General features: G+C 46.6%; 1 protein-coding gene across 4 annotated transcripts in view; it reads left to right on the forward strand.

Moving 5' to 3' along the window:
* Nucleotides 1-19,733, forward strand: part of CHRM3 (cholinergic receptor muscarinic 3) — a 228,594-nt gene that overhangs the window by 101,705 nt on the left and 107,156 nt on the right. Inside the window, exon 2 of one of the 4 annotated variants that reach the window (XM_081188105.1) lies at nt 12,473-12,584. The exons of the other annotated variants lie outside the window; for them this stretch is intronic. The gene's annotated coding sequence lies outside the window, so the exon portion shown is untranslated. The remainder of the gene's footprint in view (nt 1-12,472; nt 12,585-19,733) is intronic. 4 annotated transcript variants of the gene reach the window in all.

A 19,733-nucleotide genomic window follows, 5' to 3' on the forward strand; every position in this document is an offset into this window, starting at 1 on the left:
AGTGACGCAGTAGGCAGCCAGGAAAGGTAGCCAGGTCCTAAAGCCCGGCGCAAGGAGACAGGGAGTTCCGGGGGGTCGGCGTCAGAAGAATCCCGGAAGGAAGAGACCCCGGGGGGCAGAGGGACCCAGAGGAGAACAGTCAGGCGGAAAAGGTGGAGCAGGGCTAGGATATTAAGTTGGTGCACAAGGGGCGGAGACTCAGACGGAGCTTCGCCGATCTAGCCATTAGACGTAGAGTTGCACGCAGCAGCTTGGGAATGGAAACTGTAACTCAATAAAGACTTTTACTTAATGACCGCTGGCTAGCGTGATCCTCTGTGAGCTAGGATCTTGAAGCAACTCTGACAGTAAGCTCCGTCCCCAAATTGTGGGCATCTACAGCCTCGAGGAGAGGAGAGAAGCAGGTGCCTACTAGCTAGCTCACGAACGGCAGACAACATGACGGCTGAGCAGCAGATAGAGGAACTCAGAAAAGCAGTGTCACAACTGAATGCCGAGGCTCTCGCATCCAGGAAGAGAGAGGAGGAGGCAGCTGCCGCCTGCAGGGATCTCCAGGTCAGGTTGGACATGCTTACGAAGCACGGGCAACTGACACCCAAACAGGAGGGGATTGGGTTGGCGAGACGAACAGGCGGTCTGGTCTCTCACTTCGATGGGAACCTGCAGCAGTACCCCAACTTTAGAGCAGATGTAATGTGCGCACTGGAACTGCTGAAAAAAGACTTTAGAGATGAGCAAGAGAAAGTGGGGTTCATCATGTCCCATTTGCATGGGGAAGCTAAAGCATGGCTGCGCAATTTGTGGAGGGATAAGGATCCGGCGCTCCAAAATGCGGATGCCTTTATTAAAGCGATGGATGGGTGTTTTTTATCAAGCATTGACGTGGATCTTGCTCGGCAGCAGATACATGGACTGAAACAAGGGAGGGCCAGCGTAAGGCAGTATCATGCCCGCTTTTTCGCTTTGGTCAGTGCTCTGGAATGGGACAGGGATTCGGCTCCTGTAAGAGACCTGTTTTGGGAGGGATTGCACGGCTCTGTGAAAGATGAAATTGCGAGGGGGGAGAGACCCCGGACCACGCAGGAAATCGTTCAGAGGGCGCTAGCCGTGGGGGTGCGGCTGGAAGAACGTCCGTGGAGCAGGGATGAAGGGCGTGGAGGGCGCGAACCAGCCAGGGGCTCCTCCTTCCTTCCCAGAGAAGCAGCGCGTGCGCAATCCACGCCTCCGCTAGGAGGAGGGGTGGAACCTATGGAGGTTGGAAGTGCAAGGGCTCAGTCAGCAGCCAGAGCCCTAGCACCGACAACAGTGAAAGCGAAGCCTCCTAGAGGGAACAGGAAGTGTTACATCTGCGAGGATCCAGGGCATATGGCGAAAGAGTGTCCCCGGAGGCTCCACAAGCACACTGCAGCCTCAGCAATGGTAACTGCAGCAACGCAACAAGGAGGACCACAGCAGGGAAACGACGCAGTCTGGCTGGAGGAAGAGGCACTGGGGCCCAGCCAGACGTGTCAGTGAAGAAGTCCCCGGAGATTTCACAGCCCATAGACCCCCTCCCGCCCAAACCAGTAGTGAGGCTCACCGCATCGCTCCAGCTGCCCAATGGAATCACCATTGACTCGGGAAGCAATGCGGACTTTATAGGGCAGGACTTTGTAGACCGGCACGCTATACAGTTGCTGCCGGCCACGCTGCCTCTGCAGGTGGTCACGGTGGACGGCAGGGAGCTGCTAGGGGGGCAAGTGGTGAAGCAGACACCACCAATGATGATGCGCCTTGGGAATCACAAGGAAGTCATCAGATTCAACGTCACTCAACTATCGGACACGCCCATTGTATTGGGCATGAGTTGGCTGGACAAGCACAGCCCAACGCTGGCTTGGTACCAGAGGCAGCTGACCTTCGGCTCTTCCTTTTGTGCTGAACACTGCATCGTGCCCCGGCAGGAAGGAGAGGAAGAGGAGTCACAGCTGCTGCTAGGCACGCTGCAAGCGATTCCCCACAAGTACGCAGAATTTTTGGAGGTTTTCTGCGAGAAGGAGGCAGACAGGCTACCCCCCCACAGACCATATGACTGCAAAATTGACCTGCTGCCGGGGGCGGCGCTGCCTAAAGGGAAGCTGTATTCCATGTCTGAGGACGAACTGCAGGAACTCAAAGAGTTCATAGATCATAATTTGGAGCGCGGTTTCATCCGGGAGTCCAAGGCAGCGGGGGGCAGTCCTGTATTCTTTGTTAAGAAGCGGGACACGCCCCAAAAAAGACTTGTGGTGGACTATCGCATCTTAAACAGTGTGACCAAGCCATCGGACTTCCCCATGCCCCGAATCGACGACCTCCTCGCAAAGGTACGGAAGGGCAGCGTGTTCACCAAGTTAGACCTGCGAGGGGCGTACAACCTCATTCGCATGCGGGAAGGAGATGAGTGGAAGACAGCCATGTTCACGCCTCTGGGCACCTACGAATATAGAGTTATGCCTTTTGGATTGCAAAATGGCTCCCACGTTTTTCAAGCGTTCATGCATCACGTGTTGGCGGGGCTCCTCTACAAGACGTGCGTCTGTTTCTTAGATGACATCCTGATCTTTTCGGAATCGCAGCAGGAGCATGACAGACACGTCAAAGAAGTGCTAAGCAGGCTACAGCAGCATAGGCTCTATGCCAAGCTGGAGAAGTGCCAATTCGACGTGACGGAGGTGGATTTTCTGGGCTACAAGTTGTCTGACAAGGGGCTCGCCATGGACAGCGCCAAGGTTCGAGCGGTGTTGGACTGGAAGAGCCCACGCAACCGGAAGGAGGTCCAACGGTTTGTCGGCTTCGCGAACTTCTATCGCAAGTTTATCAGAGGCTTCGCTATGCAGACAGCGGCCATCACGGACACGCTTAGCTCCAAGAAAAAGAAGTTCATCTGGACAGAGCAGGCGGAGCAGTCCTTTCAGGCACTCAAGCGTCTCTTCGCATCGGAAGAGCAGCTGCTGCATGTCGACCCCAGCAGGCCGATGAGGGTGGAGACAGACGCCTCGGACAGAGCCGTGGGAGCAGTCCTGCTGCAGAAAGATCCGCAGGGGGTTTGGCGGCCGGGAGCGTTTTACTCCAGGAAGCTCAGCAAGTCCGAACAGAACTACACCATCTGGGACAGGGAGTTGCTGGCCATTCATGCAGCATTCAAAGCATGGAGGCACTTCCTGATCGGCGCCAAGCACACGGTGCAGGTCTGCACGGACCACAAGAATCTGGAGCACTGGCGCACGGCACAGTTCCTGAACCAAAGGCAGATACGTTGGGCTGAGTTCTTTGCGAACTTCAACTTCCGAATAGAATATGTCCCGGGGGACACCAACATCATGGCGGACGCTCTCTCTCGTAAGCCACAATATCTGGAGGACGCCAAGCCAGCGGCCGCCATGCACATCTTCGCACCAACAGTGTGGGCGTGCGCTGCGGCAACAGTGGACCTGGAGGCGGTGCGACAAGCGTTGCAGGATGACTCCTTCGCGCAAGCAAAGATGGCAGAGGTGCAAAGGGGCACGGCAGCGACCGACGAGTTCCAGCTGAGAGATGGATTGCTCATTCGTAAAGGGGCCATCTACGTGCCGGGAGACGAACTTCGCGCCAAGGTACTGCAGCAGCTGCACGATGCGCCCACTGCCGGGCACTTTGGCAAGGAGAAGACGGTGGAATTAGTCGCCAGGGACTTCTGGTGGCCCGGAATGAGAGGGGAGGTCGCGGACTACGTGGCGAGGTGTGACACCTGCCAGAGGGCCAAACCGGTGCACAAACCGCCGGCCGGACTGTTGGAACCGCTGCAAACTCCGGTCGAACCATGGGAGAGAGTGGCCCTGGACTTTGTCACGGATCTGCCCAGCTCGAGGGGCAAGACGGCCGTGCTGGTGGTGGTGGACTTGTTCTCCAAGATGGCACATTTCATTCCGTGTGCCAAGGTGGCCACGGCGGAGCAAACCGCCAAACTGTTCATAGACCACGTGTTCAAGGTTCACGGTCTGCCACGGTCTATTCTGTCCGACCGGGGGCGACAGTTCATCTCGAATTTCTGGCAGAAGCTGATGGGCTTCCTGAACGTCAAGATCAACCTGGCGTCGGCGAGACACCCGCAGACCAACGGGCAGGCGGAGCGGGTCAATGCCATCATGCAGCAGTACCTGAGATGTTATGCGAATCAACAGCCTGCGACGTGGGTGGATTACCTGCCGCTCGCCGAGTTTGCCTACAACAACACGAAGCACGTGTCCACGGGGGTCACGCCGTTCTTCGCTAACAACGGGAGGCACCCCAGAACCTTCCCGGGACTGGAAAGGATGGGGGAGGGGGAGCCGCAGACAGCAGATGCGTTCGCGTCGGAGTTGCAGGAGGTCCACGATCAGCTGCGGCGACACCTGGAGCTGGCCAAACATGCATACAAGGTGCAAGCGGACAAACACAGGAGGGTTGGCGAAGAGATCCATGTGGGAGACTGGGTCTGGTTAGCAGCCCACGCAGTGCCGGCCAGGTCGTTGGCCAAGAAGAAGCTGGGGCATAAGCAACTGGGGCCCTACCAAGTCGAAGAGCAGGTCAACCCGGTGGCTTTCAGGCTGGCACTTCCGGAGGGTTCCAGAATGCATCCGGTGTTCCACAGATCGGTGCTCACTCCCTACAAGGCACCGCACAGGTTTCAGGAACCCGGAACGGCACCGAGTCCGCTCAGAGAAGGAACCGGGCACGCGGGAGTGGCACTGGAGGAACGCATCAACGAAGTCACGGAGATTTTGGACTCCAGATGGGGGGAAGAAGGGGTAGAATACCTTCTCGCCAAGGAGGGCACCCCGGCCAGTGCGAACAGCTGGGTGCCGGGCTACGCCTTGGACGAACCTCTGCTCAAAGACGAGTTTCATGCCCTCTTCCCACATAGACCAATGCCAGCAGACTTTTTTGACGACTGGCTTTTCATGCCAACGCTTTCTGCCAGCACGTTCCGGGGGTTCGACTCGGACGAGGACCCGATACGAGACGCCCGTTCCCCGGAGGGGTCACCCTCGGGATCTGCCTCAGAACCCTCGTATTGGTGGGACGATAGACCAGAGGAGCAGTGGCGCAGGAAGTGGCAGGAAGGTCCAGGACGAGCAACGCCGCCAGGAGGAAGTGAGGGAGAGACGGACATGGACGTTTTCGGGGACGACCCTGGTTTCGAGCACGGCGGCACAGAGATGGAAGCGGAGGTGACCGTCGTCGACGAGAGCAGGGAGGCAGAACCGGGAGACTTCAGATGGAGGCCCGCCACGGGAAGCGAACTGTATCCGACGTTCGTCCCTCTGACACAGCAGCTCCCAGTTCCCGCACCGGAAGGAGGGGAGGGGGGAACGGGGGGTTTCGAGGGGGGGATGGATGTCAGGGGTTCAGGAGCAGAGGCAAGGGCAAGGGAGGAAACAGAGAGCGAGGGGGAGGAGGCAGAAGAAAAGATGAGTGATGACGACGACCCGAGATCTCCGAGTCTTTCCAGTGAATCAGAAGATTCACAGAAAGGAGCACCAGTGGCCAGGGCAAGGGGGGAGCCTAGGGGGACACCCCAGGAAGATAGAGCCAGAGGGGACTCAGAGGAGAGCAGTTGGAAATCGGGACCAGCATCACAGCCAGAGAGCAGGGAAGAGGAAGAGCGCCAGAGATCAAGCGCTGGCAGCTCGCAACAGGGGGGAGGGCACGAGTCAGGAGTGGCCACACCTCCATCGGGGAGCGAAGAAACGGTCAGACGGAAAGTGGAAGGTTGGGCGCGCGCGCCAAGTTCAAATGCACAGGAAAGTGACGCAGTAGGCAGCCAGGAAAGGGAGCCAGGTCCTAAAGCCCGGCGCAAGGAGACAGGGAGTTCCGGGGGGTCGGCGTCAGAAGAATCCCGGAAGGAAGAGACCCCGGGGGGCAGAGGGACCCAGAGGAGAACAGTCAGGCGGAAAAGGTGGAGCAGGGCTAGGATATTAAGTTGGTGCACAAGGGGCGGAGACTCAGACGGAGCTTCGCCGATCTAGCCATTAGACGTAGAGTTGCACGCAGCAGCTTGGGAATGGAAACTGTAACTCAATAAAGACTTTTACTTAATGACCGCTGGCTAGCGTGATCCTCTGTGAGCTAGGATCTTGAAGCAACTCTGACAACAGGCATTAAGGATTTGCAATGAGGCATGCAACCTTTCACAAATGAGACCTACAGTAGTAGATCAGACTAAGTCCAGCATTCCCTTTCTTACAGCGCCCAGACAAATGTTTCTTGGAATCCCATAAGCAGGGCATGAAGTAGTAGCCCTTCCCACACTGTTGCTCCATGAATCCTCCACAAATTTGTTTAATACCCTTTTAAAGCCATGTAAGGCAGTGGCCACTATTACAAGTTTGTGACTGTAACTTCCATAAATTAATTATGTGTTATGTGAAGAAGTACTTTCTTTTGTTTGTCCTGAATCCTGCTGGCCTACTGCCAATCCATTTCATCAAGTGGATACAAATTCGAGGAGGAAAAACGCACACACATTTTATGCTTATTTTTCAGAGCATCTGCGTTCACAGATCTGTGGGCGCATGCTTGGAAGGTAAGATTAATGCTGGGGCATATTTGCCAGTATGCATTATGAAAGGCATCCAAATATCTGTAAATATGATGTTTAATTTAGTTCCTCTTCTCGGTCTGTGATGTTGCATAAGCTTCTCATGTAAAGCAAGCTGCCAGACCCTGGCAATCTAACCCTTTACTGAAAAGTCTGCTGTGACAAAATGCTGTTTCTGCTCGCTGTTTCTTTTAGTGTTTGGGGAAGGAAGACTCTGCAGTTACTAGTAACAGTGAAACTCACTCTGCATATGCTCCAGTGCACTTTATTGTTATTCAGTCATTACTTCTATTGAAAAATTATTCTTCTCCAGCCACATATTTCTTTGTCTCATTATTACTCAGTTTAAGTGTGACCAGTGTTGTCTTGTATAATGTAACTTGCATGCATGTGTATTTACATTTACTTCCTTGTCTTTTAATCTGTGGCTCCCCTCACAGTTTCTGTTACCTGGTCCTATCTCATTGCATTCTCCTATGGTTCAGGCTAGATTGTGGTCACCTTATCCATATCCACCAAATCCCTAGCCTGACCTACACATGTCCAGAAATGTCCTTCTTTAAATCTATAATGCACACTTGATCATATGATCAAGGTCTGTTCTTCCTTCCAAAACAGGGAAGAGAAACAAAAAGTCTCAAATAATACATATGAAAAAGAGCTGTAGAGGCTATTCTGCTTTGAAGAATGAAACATAGGTATATTAACACATAATATGCTAACTAATATGCCCATGCTAATAACACATGCTAATGATTAACAGACAATAACACAAGTTTTAAAACAAGGGGATATTATTTCATGATTCAGCCTTTTGCCCTATTATTATACTTCTGTACTCTGCAATATTTTATTGAGTGCATCCTATGTGATATGTTTAGAAGGCTGATAGACCCTGTTTTTAAGTTTTCTATCTCGGATTAAATTGATTCTTTAAATAAACTGAGAGACAGGCACATTTTCCCTCACCAAGTGGACTTCCGAGTTGTTTATAAAAGATTTATCCTTCAAGTTTCTTTCATCTGCACATCTATCTTTACTAATAGTGATTCCCCCCATCCCCCCAAAAATGCAAAGAAATTTGATTGGGCATCAAATATTCATCTATGGGAAATGAACAATGTAGAGAAATTACGGGCTAGCCCAGCTAGTGAAACAAATACCTGCCAAGAGATTTTTAAATGTTGTACTTCCCATATATTTTGCACGATGTTTAATTTTTAATTATCTTGCAAAATGCAAAGGAGGTTAACTTTTTAAAAAAGTTAATGTACGTGCAGCAGAATTCTGCAGGAAGTACAATTCTAAATGAAGAAGAACATACATTTTGGTCAAATGTAATCTCTTCTGGATTGGCTGGATTTGAATAACCTTGATACAGTAATGAGAAATGATTGCTTTTCTTTCTTTCTTTCTTTCTTTCTTTCTTTCTTTCTTTCTTTCACTGACAGAAAACATTATACTATAGCAATATAACAATGGAAAGAGATCCTGGGTGCAAAAATTCTCTATGGCATGGGCAGACTAATATGTGCATAGCACATTCCTACAAATAATTCCATCTACATACCACTCATGTGTAAAACAAGCACTCTGGTAACAGGTGGTGGTAACAAACATCTCCCATAAGGCTCTCTAAAATGTGGGCGAGTACTAAAGGAATGCACAAACTTGTCATAAAGATAGGTCTTCAACTAACCATCTCCCAGATAGGCTATGTGTTCTCAAGGCTTTATATCAGATCATATTGCATCCTGCAAAGTGCAATGCCTTAAGTTCAGAAAAGGACCCAACTTTTATTAAAAGGATTAGTATGCTACGAGCTATGGTCCTGTGAGTATGCTACCCAATAGAGGCATATCTCACTTTATTGTGCTTTGCTTTATTATTGCATTTCACAGATATTGCTCCTTACAAGGACGCGGGTGCAGCTGCAAGTAGCCTAGCTGTTTCCAGGGGAAGGAAGCTATCTGCCACCAGCATCCCTCTTCTAGCCACAGGAGTGGAGTTGGCTAGGGTTGGAGCCGGGTTTTTCCTCTTCTGCCCTGCAGCAAAGGGTTCCGGGCTTATTGGACTACACCACTGATGGCCAAACTTGGCCCTCCAGCTGTTTTGGGACTACAATTACCATCATCCCTGACCACTGGTCCTGTTAGCTAGGGATGGTGGGGGTTGTAGTCAAAAAACAGCTGGAGGGCCAAGTTTGGCCACGACTGGACTACACAGTCTACATACCACATACACAGTGTAGTGTATATATCTCTGAAGTGTGCCTGTATATTAGATGTTTAAATTTTCCTGCTCAGCTGAAATTCTTATAGTAAAAGAAAAATAATGAGAAATCATTGTAAGTCACATATCAAAATTCCCCTCCCCACATCTTTGTCAGCTCAATTTTCTTGAGAGAGAGAGAGAGAGAGAGAGAGAGAGAGGTATATATGTATTTAAATACATACTGTCTGATTGTACTACCCATATGCCAAATTCACACAACAAGGGACCAGTCTCACCACTGCCAACCTTTGCAGGAGGCGAGTCTGAAGAACTAAGACGGATAATAGTGGCAAGAGTTGATGTACCAGGCTTGAGGATGTGGACAAGGTGCTTGGATTGGTCAGGGTGATCACTTGCGCTCTAGACCCTTGCTTCTCTTGGCTGAAAAAAACCAGCAGAGAGGGAACAGCTAGCTGGGCCAGGGATCGATGCCTCTTTACAAGAGGGGGTGGTCCCTGCCTGTTTGAAGGAGACAGTGGCAAAACCATTACTTAAGAAACCTTCCCCAGATTCAGAAAACCTAACTAACAACTGGCCAGTTGCTAATCTCCCTTTCCAGAGCAAAGTTCTGTAGCAAGAGTTCGCAGACCAGATCCAGGTGCTTTTGGAAGAAATTGATTTTCTGGATCCATTTCAATTGGGGTTTAGGCTCGGTTTTGGCACAGAAACTGCTCCCGTTGCCCTGTATGATGACCTCTGTTGAGAGAGAGAGAGAAGAGAAACCTGTCCCTGTTAATTCTTCTTGACCTCTCAGCAACTTTCACTACCATCAGCCATGGTATCCTTCTTGTAATAATAATAGGGGTTGCTCGTGCGTAAGTTGCCGCCACTCCTGGCTAGGTTGCCTGGTTAAACCTTTTCTGTCTGGACAGCCCTTCACTTTGTGGCTGTTTCAGTCACTAGCAGAATCTGTCAGTGGGCATTTCTTAAACCTTTTCCAGCATAAAAGCTGTTTGACGCCAAGTCTCCTCCTACTCTCCCTGCGCGGAAGTCTTCTGCACAGGGAGGGTGTGGGTAGCGGAGGACCCGTGCTCTCCCCGCTGGTCTCCGGCGAGGAGTCCTGGAGCCCCCTCGCCGATTCCCCCATCTGCCCCCCTTTATCCCTGGTGTTACGCTGATTTCCTTCCCCCGCTGATGAGCTGCCTCTCTCCCTGCTGGGCCCTTCTCCAGCATCACTTGGGAGCCTTACCTCCGCCTCTGGCTCCGATGTCAGTTCCCTGACACTTCTGGAGTGACTGTCCAAACTAGGGGTGGATGGCACTGCTTTGTGGTGGTTCCAGTCCTACTTGGATGGTTGTTCCCATAGGATCTTGCTTGGGAAATGCTTTTCAGCCCCGTGGAACCTTCAATGTGATTACTTCAATGTGTTATACATAGGGCTGTCTCTGAAGATGGTTTGGAAACTTCAGCTAGTGCAAAATTCAGTGGCCAGGTTGCTCACTGGAGCAAGACAGTTTGAGCATATTACACTGATTCTAGTCCGATTGCACTGGCTACCAATTAGTTTCCATGCCCAATTCAAAGTGCTGGTTTTGACCTATGAAGCCATAAATGGCTCAGGACCTCAATACCTCAAGGACTGCCTCTTTCCATATGAACCTACTCGGACCCTGAGATCATCTTCTGAGGCCCTTCTTTGTGGGCTCCCTCCTCGAGAGGTCTGGAGGGTGGCAACCCAAGAATGGGCCTTCTCTGCAGTGGCTCCCCGTCTGTGGAATGCTCTCCCCAGGGAAGTTTGCCTGGTGCCTCCATTATATACCTTTAGGTGCCAGGCAAAAACGTTCCTTTTTAACCAGACCTTTGGTTTATTGACATCCTATGCCCTTTTAAAATGTGTTTATTTGGGGGGAGGGGTTTACTGGGTTGTTTTTATTTTGATTATGTATTTTGTGGTTTTATATTTTGATTTTATTCTGTGAACTGCCCTGAGACCCCCAGGTGTAGGGCAGTATATTAATATTAACAACAACAACAACCAAAATAAAAACCAACGAATTGCTGGGTAAAGATGGCATTCACAGGAGACAGGAGACATCTCAAGGAACTCAGATGTGAAATTGCTGATCTTATAACAAAAATATGTAGCTTGTCCCTTGGATAAGCCACTATACCCAAGGACTGGAAAGTAGCCAATATAATGCCCTGAACTCTTGAAAAGGGGTAGAACAGAAATTGAGTTAGACAGTACAAGTCTTCTTGCAAGTGGTAAACTGACAGCTTCAGAACTCTTTGGTTTCCTTCTTCCTTGACTGACTCCACAAGGATTGTTTAAGGCTTTTATGAGAGGCAATAGAAATTTCAGGATAATGGACATAATTTACATTACACGGTGTCCTTGAAACTATTGCCTCTTAACTGTGGCACACCCTGAGAGCTACCATGCATTCTTATTTACCAGGATGTTAAATCCTGTAAACATTCCTTTACTAAAATAAACAGCCAACAGACCTGCCAAAGATTGGCTCATTTGCGTAACTGAATTAGTTATACTCCTGGCCACCTTTTGATTACAGTATGTATCTTTGTTCTTTGTAGACGTTTTCATAGGTTCCTTTGTTGCAGGTTTCCCTGAAACAATTTCGAAACCTTTGCAAATGCTTTTTCCACTCTTTAAAAACTAGCAGTCATATTTATATTCTAGATAGCTACTAAAAACAAACAAACCAAAGCAAAAGAGAACTACAGTCCCAGCTGCGAAAGGTGGACCCTGTGGGATGTGATCCTGTATTGCCACCAGAAAGAAGCCACAGGAAGTTTATCCAACCCCTGTCAGATTTAAATCTGAAATGTGTCTTTGCAAAACGCCATCATGATGTTCATGCTGTATGACAGGCAAGAGTTCATCTTCTCAGTTTCTTTGGAGAAGAGATTAGGAAAGTAAAATATAAATACTAGTAATGGGATTAGGCCAGTTTTTATTCACTGCCTATGCTAAATCATTGGTGATATGACAAATTAAATGCTATATATTTATATTTTATAATTTAGTTAAAAAGAGAGCATATAAAAGCTTAACTGAAGATGAAGTATGAGTCACCGGTATCAGAACACTTTATAAGTAAATATTTATTCATAATACATCCATGCTTACAGGTTCCAAATGAAACTGGAGTGTCTTTGTACTAGACTAGATGTTCATTTTGAACATGCCAGAAACCAGCAGTTACCTGAAATAGAAAGGTGAAGTGAGGGACAGCATGTTATCCGTATATTTCATATTGGAACTGAGTTGAAAGCAGTGCACTTACAAAGTCAGGCACAGAATACAAATGTCAAAGATTTTAGTGTAAAGCTCAGAATACAATGCTACAGCACAATTCTTACGGCAAAGTTTAGTCCAAGTGACTGTTCCTCTGTATGGCTTTTTTCAGAAGATAACAAAAATAAAACACAAATGGGAAGTTGTAGGAGTACTGCTGCTCAAATGTATTATTCTGACTCACTTTTTAAATACTTGCCAGTGCTTTTCTTATCATGGCTTTGTCAAGACTCTGACATATGATTTGTTTCTGTGCTGATAATAATTTAACTATCACATAGTGCTGATTCTTGTTGGTGGTAATGGTAAGACTTCTCTCGACTTTTGTCCATAACAATCTGCTTATCTTTTTATTTGAGGGCTACAAAATATTCTGTCATCATAGTCAACCTGGAGGACCAAGGCATAGGTTCTTTGAAGTCCACTCTAATTAAGAGCTAATTAAGAGCTAATCCCACATTGGGATGCCAGGTAGGACTGGAGAGATGCTCTGCAGAGGAATCCCTCTGTTTTTAATTTGATTTTTAAAAGGAACAAAGAACTCAAGATTTATTGTAAGCAACACAAGCAAGTAACCAATACCATTAAGCAGTTGCAAAGAAAATGAAGCAGGGAGATTATATTTCTGGCCTTTAATAAACTCCAACTACAGTTTCAGGCTCTGGTTCTGGCTGTGAAGGAGACACCCATAATAGCAGTAGGGATGGATGCCCATCTCCTGCCTAGCCCTGCAGGCTCTACTAGTGAGAAGTACTGGCATTGCCTCATCTCTCCGCCTGCAAAAGGAAGCCACTTAAAACCCCTTAACTTGGATTGAAATTTCATTAGCTCCACCCCTTTGCCAGTTCCCATTAGGGAAGCTGCCAACTGCTGCCTTGTAACTCTTAAATAGGTCAGCAGGGCAACATTCCAAAATGGGAGCAGCTGCTGTCTCCAGAGCAGCAGTAAGTAGAGCTCCCACACTAGCCTTTCTTGTTTAGCTCAGAATCTATTTTTCCCCATTCACAGTTACTTCTCAGGCTGAGCCAAAATGTGCATACACACCCTCCAGCTTTGCCACCCTCTTTCCATAATGTGAAGTTGGGACTGCACTTTGCTCAGTTGTGGGAGGGTTGATACCAGTAAGGAACTTATCTTTCGTGGCTAGCGATAGTAGGTTCTGCCAATTTCAGTTCCCCCAATTTTTTTATTTTTCCATGTAAATTCAATTTTCCACATTTTGCAGCAATTTGTGATTTTTAAAAATCCTCATGAAATTCACCAGCATATTAGTGTAAATTTCTCACAATAAATGCATTTCATATGCACTTTTGACGGATGTAAACATTTTTGCAAGTAATTCCCCCAGATACAATGCATTATTGTATATTGTTTTCACTAATATAAATATGTTTTTGTAAACACTGGTTTGAGAAATATATTGCAAAATTTGGATAATTGCAAATTTTGAAGGCTATATAGCTTCTGCTTTGCATATCATTTTGGAAAGTACGGATTTGGTAAATTCGGCTTCAGATAAGACCTGAATTGAATTTCTTCCCCATCCCTACTAGTGGCATAGCATAACACTGAATCTAGCAACTTCCAGTCACCATTCCATTACTCCAACATCCCCTAACCTGGGAGCAGGATGAATGGTCCTCACCGATGAGCTTCAGGATGATGCTACGTCAACACATAGCATTGTTATTTTCATGAAGCTAGTCAGAGTAAGGGCAGTTCTTCCTGCTCTCACTCTGGAGCAAGGGTAAGGAACCTCAGACCAGGGGCCAAACACAATTGCATCTCTATCTGCCTTTCAGGATTCCCCAGGCTACACTGCCTCAGCTCTGCTCTCCTCTCCCCTCACTGGCCTCTGCTTTGCACACTCCTTGGGTGCTTTTGCCTGGCTAGAATGTGTCCCTGAACCCTGATAATACTTCTTGCTTGCTTGGGTGAAGGGCAGGGAGGGATGTGAGTGTGGAAACTAGCATGTCTATAAAGATCAAGTATAAAATCTCTACTCCAACTGCTTTGGCCTTTGGCCCCCTCTTCCACTGCCATGTAGCCCTCAAGATGAAAAAGGTTCCTCACTTCTGATCTAGGGATTCTTTGAGTGGGGGGAGCAAGTGAGAACTGCCAGAAACCAAAAGACCTAACACAAGTATGGGGTGTTGAACCAAGGCCACATTTTATTCAATATAGGTTTCAGTAGAGGGTTAAACACTGTATGTGAGCAGCAATACCTGAACTCAATGAGGGCAAGCCACCCTGCTCAGGGCACTTGCATCCATTTTTCATTACCCTTTACATGAGTCTTCTTCTCCCCACCATCAGGGCTACACAACTCATGGCGGACGAGATTGGGCACCCCAAATATGTTCCATATCCAGCCCCACAGGTTGCACAGCCAAGAGCGGCTGGCCTCCAGATCTGCCCCTCAGTTCCAAAGGTGTCTAATAGTGTCCACCTGCTCATCCGACAACCCTTCCATCACTCACAACCACCTGCCAAATGTGACCAAATTAGCCACACTCACCACCCTGCCCTCATAAGGTGCAGTACAGAGCAGGCAAAAAAGAAAGAAAACAAACCCTGCCCACAAAAACCAATGTGTGGAGAAGCAAATAATCCCTTCTGAGTTCTGCAGTGATATGTATCAAGACCTGCTCTGCAACCCAGGGTGGGCCAGGTTGGTGCCAGAAAAGAAGGGGAGGTGGGGAGTAGCCTTCCAAGCCATGCCCCGGCACTGAGAGTAGCATGCAGACACAGCCCATGTCACGGATCCTGCCCCCTCTCCCCCACATAACTCCAAATTGGAGTAGGTGAACAGTTTCAAATGTTTCTAATGAAGCAAAAGAAGCTACTTGGGGAAGGATTAAGTGAGAAATCAAAATGCATGTGTGCAATGTATTTGTACCTAGAGAGGTTTCTGGATTGCAACCTAGAAAGTGAAATCTAATGAAAGCAAGTATTTAAAAACAGGCTATGCAGATACAATGCTCAGTTTTTAATTCTGTGTTGTTGTGGAGTGCGGAATGGAATGCTACCCTGCTGTAACATGTGTTCCTTTTAAGTTACCGGTCCCTACACTCTGTTAGGTCAAAAATCATTGACTTCACGGGCACCCATACCAGCAAGTATAATATCAGCAACCTTTTCAGCAACAAATGGCTAGAGCTGAAATTCAGAAGCTTTGCCTGAACTGGAGTGACAACTAAGGAGAAGTATTCACCATATTTGGCAATAGAGTGTAACACAAAAGAAAGCTGTAGCATATAAAGATTGTAGTCTCTCTTTATGCTTCATGTCTCTGTACCAGCAAACGTATTACAATTGTTGGCATCTAGAGAGTAATAATTCCTTAAGCCACATAAACTGACTTTTCCTGCAGAGTGAAATGGCAAAAATAAAGTCTTGGTTTGTGTTTCATCACACTGATCAGTCATGCATTTTCATTGCACACTTCTTTCTAACAGCGGGGAGTTAGTTTTGAATCTTGTCCAACCAGAATTAATAGACCATTTAAAAATGTTTAAAGAAAATTAAAATAGGAAAGACAGAAGTTGTGTGTGATTAAATTCTTAATTTTGTTTTTAGTAATAATTTTTATTTCTCCAAATTATTGGCTTTCTATTAAGTAGGTGACTCATTTCATCTGACTAGTTTCATTGGTCTATCTATATTTAAAGGTGTGTGCACAATATTTATGAGATTTTAGTAATATATTAATCTGGAATAAAATCACTAATGGCTTGTGTATGGATTGTAATAATAAGAAAAGTGTTTAAAAAAAACCCAGATGGATATTAACATGGATGTTTGGGCTTGCCTAGTATTTTTACCCCACTGCTGAACAAAAAATTCCCAGAGCAGATTACAAAGTTTAAAAATAGGATGGTCCCTGCCCCCAGACTTACATTCTAAAAGACCCACTTCAATGCTGCTTGCACAGCAAAAACAACATGGGGGCAGCAGTTACGATTTACTGGTCTTTGCATCTTTAGCAGGCAGTGTGATTCTCCAGTGTTTTACACCCTAGAGGTGCACTCCATTGTCTCTTGAGACAGACAAATGCCAACAACTTCCACAACACATTGTGTAGATTTGAAGTGGAAGAATTGTAGTGGCAGCCAAGAATCCATATCTGAACAACACTGTGACACCCATGCAGTCCTTTGGTTAATGTCACAACTACACAGTACATTCAAGTTGTTTGTTCTTCCGAAGAACTCTCAGGAAACCATTAACTGTTAAGAATGCTGTGCCAATGTGTGCACACACTTTTTTTCGTAAATCGCTTGAAAGTTTTACTACAATTAAGTGATATATAAACCTTGTGAAATAAAATAAAAATAAAAATTGATAGTACAGAGAGACAGTTAATCTGACAAAGGGAGGAAGGTGAACCCCCATTGCCAATTTATTTGTTTTGGAGGTATGTTAGCTTCTTCCTTAGCAATGACTTCTTTTCCCTAGCCCTTTATTACTGTTGTCATTAGTTATCCCAATACCCTCTGCTTTCTCCCTCAGTTTTCCCACACTGCAGTAGGTATGAATAAGTGAAGGACAAAACAACACAGAGAGCCATAAATTAAAGAAAGTTCATCCTATTTTATTTACAGTAGTTATTAATAGAAACAAATGGCAATGTTTATATGTATGGTTACTTAATAAGCCAGGTTATTGCCTTCATGTTGCTTTACGTATGAATGCTCACCATACGGTTACTGTCACTTTCGAACACCAGTGGGGAATTAGGTTCCCCCAGGTACAGTTGTCCACTTGGGCAGGTGGGCAGGGCTTCAGCCACCTACCAATTACCTGATGTCACTGTGATATCAAGTGACCACATTTTCCCCTTTATAGCAGAATAATCAAGCCATGCTGTAAGGGAAAGTCCAAGCCCAGGCTTGGTTTAGGTTCTGCCTATCAGCTGATTGGCTGTGCTAGGCTGTGCTATTACTCAGTTGCATTTGAGACTTCAAACCCTGCTGTGCCAATCACAGCAGGCTTGCTCTCATTGCCAATCAACTGATTGACAATAACAACAAGCCTCCCTTGCCAATGAGCAATAGGGAGCGCACTTCAAGGCTGCCTCCTAATTTGCTTGAGGTCCTCTGCCTGACTCCCACTTCCACCTCTTCTTCCAGCTCATAACAGCCTCTCTCAGCAACTATTTCCCCAGAATATTCCCCACCACCCTTATCCCACTTAGCCAATACAGTGGTACCTCGGGTTAAGAACTTAATTCATTCCGGAGGTCCATTCTTAATCTGAAACGGTTCTTAACCTGAAGCACTACTTTAGCTAATGGGGCCTCCCGCTGCCGCCATGTCGCCGGAGCACAATTTCTGTTCTCATCCTGAAGCAAAGTTCTTAACTTGAGGTACTATTTCTGGGTTAGCGGAGTCTGTAACCTGAAGCTTATGTAACCTGAAGCGTATGTAACCCAAGGTACCACTGTAATTTCAATTTGGGTGGAAATCTTCTCTTTCATTGCCCTATATCTAATAGCATAAAGCGGAACCCCCAGCAGCTGATCCACTTTTTATTCATCTTGTCTGTTTGTAGAGACAAAACCTTATTCCCAGAACCATCCATGGTTTGACACATTGCAAAGGACAGCTAAAACCTTCACTCAGGCTCCCTGCTGATGCAATATATCTCCACAGCTTTTACAAGAAATTCAGAAAGGGGCTGGAGGGGCTCCCATATGAGGAAAGGGACTTCTAAGAGAGCATCTTAAAAAGCAGAGACATCACCTTGCCAGCAAAGGTCCATATAGTTAAAGACATGGTTTTCCCAGTAGTGATGTATGGAAGTGAGAGCTGGACCATAAAGAAGGCTGATCGCCAAAGAATTGATGCTTTTGAATTATGGTGCTGGAGGAGACTCTTGAGAGTCCCATGGACTGCAAGAAGATCAAACCTATCCATTCTTCAGGAAATCAGCCCTGAGTGCTCACTGGAAGGACAGATTGTGAAGCTGAGGCTCCAATACTTTGGCCACCTCATGAGAAGATAAGACTCCCTGGAAAAGACCCTGATGTTGGGAAAGATGGGAGGGCACAAGGAGAAGGGGACGACAGAGGACAAGATGGTTGGATAGTGTTCTCGAAGATACAAACATGAGTTTGACCAAACTGCGGGAGGCATTGAAAGACAGGAGGTCCTGGCGTGCTCTGGTCCATGGGGTCACGAAGAGTCAGACACGACTAAACAACAACAGCAAGTTTAGAGAAAAGGTGATTAAGAGGTGACACAATACAAGTTTATAAAATTATGCATGGAATGGAGAAAAGAGGTAGAGAAAGGTCCCCTCCCCTTGCGACACTAGAACATGGACATTCAATGAAGCTGACTGTTGAAAGAATCAGGATTGATAAAGGAATGTTCTTTTTCACGTGTCACCTAGCTAAACTACGGAACTTGCTCTCACAAGAGGCACTAATGGCTACCAACTTGGATGGCTTTCAAAGAAGATTAGACAAATTCATGGAGCATAAGACCACCAGTGACTACTGGACATGATAGCTATGCTCTTCCTCCACCATTGGAGGCAGTAGGTTTTCAGATACTGTTGCCGGAAACCGCAGGAAGGAGAATGCCCTTGTGTTCTGGTCCTGCTTGCAGGCTTCCTATAGGCATCTGGTTGGCCACTATAAGAATAAGAACTGGACTAGATGGGCTATTGGTCCAGATCCTCCAAGAGCCCTTATTTTCTAGGGACATCCCTGACATCTCATTGGAGAAATGTTGGAGGATATGGAGTAATCCAACCCCTAAGCCATTTGAAGGCAATCCTTTATAGGGAAGTTTAAAAAAAAGTTTAATGTTTTTTATGTTTTTATATATGTTGGAAGCTGCCCACAGTGGCTGGGGCAACCCAGTAAGATGTGTGGGATATAAATAGTAAAATTATCATTGTGAAATGGGATGTCCATCGGAGAAATGTTGGAGGGTATATGGCCTAATCTTGGAGGCTGTTTTTAGGTTTTTATTTAGGGCTTTTAACTTGCTGGAAATGGTCAGTTAACCAGAAATGGTTTTAGGAGCTGCTTTTATTGCCTATGTTGCTGCTGTTTTTTAAAATTGTGGTTTTGTTGTACAGTATATACATTTTTTTTTAAAAAAAAATGACAGCCCAAATCTGCCCAAGCCTTTCCTCAAGCCAACTCAGAACTGCTTCAGACATTTGGAATCTCTTCTTCCCAACACTTCATGTTACCATTTTTCTCCAAAACATCCAAGGTCACAGTCTATCTTTCACCTACATCCGTTTATTCCTGAGGCATAGTTTCTTTTTAAAAAAACAAAAACCTGTTCACCATTGAAGATCGAAGGGAAAGAATTAAGCTCAGTTTTGGCCGTTTTCCTTCTAAATTTTCCTTTGAAGAGCAATCTGTTTTTTTCCAGTGGAGATCATCTCACAGTCACGGAAAATATTTTTAGGCAGAGGCTTGAATCACAGCATAGTTACAAGGTAGTAATTAATATCACTAACCATACTTAGGTTACCTTTGAAAGTTATTTAGATTTACAGCAGGAAGCAGCAGCATCCACTTCAGTTTATTCAATGTCCTTCGTCAGTCTATTGCTTGGGTGGAATAGAGAGCAAATCCATTTGTTCTTGCCGCTT

The sequence above is a fragment of the Podarcis bocagei genome (assembly GCF_964188305.1).
Source record: "Podarcis bocagei genome assembly, chromosome: 3".
In the NCBI taxonomy this organism is placed as follows: Eukaryota; Metazoa; Chordata; class Lepidosauria; order Squamata; family Lacertidae; genus Podarcis; species Podarcis bocagei.